The following is a 4,589-nucleotide window of genomic DNA, read 5'->3' as shown; positions in this document are numbered from 1 at the left end:
ATGTGTTGTGATACTTACCTAAAGTCCTCCGCCCCTGAATGTTTCCGCCATTCTGGTTTGGGGGTGTGACACTACCACGTAAAGTTGCAAACTTTACGTGTTATCCAAGGCATCCAAGGCTAGAAACACTTAATAAAAGCTTAACAAGGGACTAAGTGTTGGAATAGTGTCTAAGGCTATAACTATATTTGGAAAGTATTTGACCCGGTTGTGCATGGTCCTTTTGGGTTGCCTTCACCATAGCAACTTGACAGGATGATTTGTAATGAGAGAAGAAATATTATTAATATATTATGAGAATAATATAAGGAATAATAATATTATTATTTGATTAATATAATTCATCAATTAATTAGGAATTAATTTGGTGACTTAAGGAGATTAATTAAATAGAAGGGCATAAACTGTTAATTGTATGATAGTTGTACTTTGGGCTATAATCCCTTGTGGATAAGGGATGGACGGTTTTGGGGCTTTGGATAGACCTTGAAATCATCCAAGGCTTATCATTAGGGTATTGGATTGCTTAGGGCCTAAGTTATCCAATTAGGGTTTAAGGGTGAAACCCTAGGAGCCTAACTAGTATAAATAGACCCTAGGGGTTAAGGCAAATCGGCACCCTTGTCTCTAAAGAAACCCTGGCCGATTTCTTCCTCCTCTCTCCTCTCTCTATAATCATCCTCTTGCTAGTTGGGGTTTGTAAGCCATTAGAGGATTCACAATTGTGACTCTAAGCTCCAAGGAGAAGAAGATTCAAGCAAGAAACTTAAGAGAAACCTAGATCCAAGCATTAGGGTTTGTATGTGCACATAGGAATGTTCATATGGGTAAAATCCATCAGTGGTATCAGAGACTGGTTGGTTTCTATTGAATTGATGCATTGGTTGCTTGATTGTTGCTTGCAAAATTCAATTTTTGTCATTCTGCCTGATGAACTCGGCGAGTCCCATAGTGGACTCGGCGAGTAGGCTCAACTCGGCGAGTCCATTGTGGTACTCGGCGAGTTCGAGCGTCAGAAAGAGCTAATTTCGGGATTTCTTGTTGTTTATCTTTTGGTAACTTACCTTAATCTTAATGGTTCAATATAAATCCGATTTATATATATATATATATATATATATATATATATATATATATATATATATATATATATATATATGAGTATATTCTTGACCTAATTAAAGATATTTATCAATTAATTGAATAATAATTTCCTTATGTGATAATTGATTAATTATTTTAATTAAATTGGTAAATTGTTTTGCAAGAAATAATTAAATAAATCAAATATGGATAATTATGTGATTAAATGTTAATTTGGATTATTTGTTATTTGATCCCCTATGTTTTGAAAAGTTTAAAACTTGCCCTCAAGTTTTGAAATTTATGTTTTGTGATTAAAAGTTTAATTTAGACAATTTAAATTTCAAACCCTAGAATTTTACAAGTTTAAAATTCAACCCTATACTAATATAATATTACAAGATTAATATATATATATATATATATATATATAATTAAAATGCTAGTCTTACCGTTAGTAGGCCTCATTCACGAAGTCGGTCTATACGGTGGGTATAAGGTTGCGGTCTAAAAAATGGCGCTTAATGGGTGTACACTCACACCCATCGCTTGGTTGATCGGTGGAGGGTCGTTAGCCGAACGGGTAGGATTGGGCAACCTCATCTCCTCGTTAAAAGTATAATATGAAATACAAAGTAACTACATGTTTTTCAAAATTCCCAATCCTAGTTACTTTAGGAAAAGTGAATTGATGCAATCCCATGAAATTACACTTTGCACCCTTGCTAAGAAGTTAGTGGAGCGTGTGTGGTTTACTGGCACACTAATTGGTTCTAAGCAAAGGTGGCAAAGGGTGATTCATTGTTTATCATAGTTCGATGGAGCGTGTGTGGTTTACCGGCACATCGAATAGGTGATTGTTACAATGAAGGCACCGTGTGAATTTGCATGGTAATTCACACCCACTTTGTGATCCTCAGTATCCCAGTCACAAACGAAAGGGGCATATCGAGATTTAAACATGCCATTGAAAAGTTTCAATGAATCTCATCCAAACCTAGGAATTCTCAATACATTTAGAACTTAAAGTTATGTTTTCATGGTGGAGAATTAGTGAATCGTCATTCACTTACATTTAAATTGTTTGCATGTTAGATTACGACATCCCTTTTCTAATATGTAAATATTGTTGTTGGATCCAAGCCCTAATTTTCTTATTGGGTGATTATTAGGGATTCAAATTCTAATCTATCTTTGTCCTTTCTACTTGTAGATGTCGAACGCGAACAACGTTGCTGCTAGTTCGTTCACATTGATGAGCCTTTGCCAAAAGGTGACTTTCGATGGGACGAACTTTAGCAAATGGATAAGATACATTCACACGATTGCTCGCTACGAGGACAAGGAGTATGTCCTCGATGAGAAGCTCGAGAAGATCAACCCAGAAATCGCTACTCCGGCTGAAATGACTGCTTTTGAGACTCATGAACGTGATGCAACGAAGGTTCATTGCATCATGATAGCCACAATGAACGCCGAATTCCAAAAGTCCTATGAGGACATGTATCCGTACGAAATGCACCAAGACTTATTGGAGAGATACCACCAAAACGCGAGGCAGGAACGTTACGAGATCTTCACTAACATGATCTCCGCCAAAATGGGTCATGGAGAATTTCTAACCATGCACCTGCAAAAGATGCAAAGGTATGTTGATCGTCTTCGCAAGTTGAATGTTGACTTTGGGGAAGACTTGGCAATCGACATGGTGCTTCACTCCTTGCCTCCGTGTTACAACCAATTTAGGATGACCTACCACATAAACAAGGAAGAGGTCACCCTAAGTAAGCTCCAAGGTCTCCTTAGGGTTGCTGAGAGCAACCTCAAGGACAAGTCTGTTGCACCCACTCCCAATCCACCCGCTGCTCCTGTTTTGGCCATTGGGCAAGGAAGTGTCAAGAAGAGGGAGGCTCCGTCTAAGAGCCACCGCAAGGGAAAGTCCCGAGATGGTTCCTCTTCTAGTGGGACCAAAGTTGATCCCGCTAAGCCTAACCCTAACCCAAAGGAGGCATAGTGCCACCATTGCCACAAAATAGGGCATTGGAAGAGAAGCTGCCCAGACTACCTGCAAGCCATCAGGGAAGGAAAGATCAAGCCGTCTTTCGCAGGTATATACACAATTAAATCTAATGATTCATCTCATGCTATTTCTTGGGTCCTCGATACCGGGTGTGGTTACCACATTTGTTCTGAATTGTAGGGACTAAGAAGAAATAGGGATGTGGAGCATGGAAGAATAAATCTAATCATGGGGAACAGAAGATCGTCGCCTGTGACTAAGATTGGAGTGTATTCTCTAATGCTTAGGAATGGTTTATGTTTAGATTTGAACAATTGTTGCTATTCGCCAGAAATGGCAAGAAACATCATTTCATTTCATGGTTTGTTTAGACAAGGATTTAGATTTTCTTTTAGTAATGAGAATGGTTCTATTTGTGCTTATCTAAATGGTGTCTTATATTTTGAAGCAATACCATGTAATGGAATTTATGAAACTGTTATGATTGTAGATAATCTAGGAAATGATGTTTTATGCATGGATTATTCCAATAGTATGGATAGAGCATCCTTGTGGCATTGTCATCTTGGACATGTCAACAAGAAGCGCATAGCCCAACTCCAAAAGGATGGAGTGTTGGAGTCATTCGACCTTAGGGAAGATGCACATACGAGTCTTGTTTACTTGGAAATATGACCAAGTCACCCTTCACTAGTACATGTGAAAGGGGTGAGGGTTTATTGGACCTCATACATACCGATGTATGTGGACCTTTTAGATCAACCACGAAGGATGGAAACCGCTTCTATGTGACTTTTACCGATGACTATAGTACATATGGGTATATCTACTTAATCAAGCAAAAGTCAGAAATGTTTGAAAAGTTCAAAGAGTTCAAGAATGAAGTGGAGAATCAATTGGGCAGGAAAATCAAGATGCTTCGATCCGATCGAGGAGGAGAGTACCTAAGTCTTGAATTCCACGACTATCTCAAGGAGTGTGGAATAGTTTCACAATTGACACCACCTAGGACACTGCAATTGAATGGTGCGGCAGAAAGGCATAATCGAACCTTGTTAGACATGGTCCGCTCTATGATGAGTCATGCTTCACTACCTATCTCATTCTGGGGGTATGCCTTAGAGACTACCGCCCATATCCTTAACCGAGTCCCTACTAAGAAGGTTTCCAAAACACCTCACGAAATGTGGACAGGGAAGGCTCCCTTGTTAGCACATATCAAGGTTTGGGGTTGCGAGGCTTTCATAAGACGAGATACTCATGACACGCTCGAACCTTGTAGTGAGCGATGTATTTTCATCGGCTACCCGCAGAAATCCATTGGATATCTCTTCTATAGATCGAAGGACAATGTTGTCTTTGTTGTGAGGAGAGGAGTTTTCCGAGAGTGAGAAATCATAAGCCAACGAGACAGTGGGAGGCAAATCGACCTTGAAGAGATTCAAGAGTCGATTGATGAAGGAACCTCTACCGCTGGCACTCAACC

The sequence above is a fragment of the Lactuca serriola genome, chromosome 3 (genome assembly GCF_051521515.1).
Source record: "Lactuca serriola cultivar US96UC23 chromosome 3, Lser_US96UC23_V15, whole genome shotgun sequence".
NCBI classification, from domain to species: domain Eukaryota; kingdom Viridiplantae; phylum Streptophyta; class Magnoliopsida; order Asterales; family Asteraceae; genus Lactuca; species Lactuca serriola.
Note: the sequence above shows the minus strand (reverse complement) of the source record.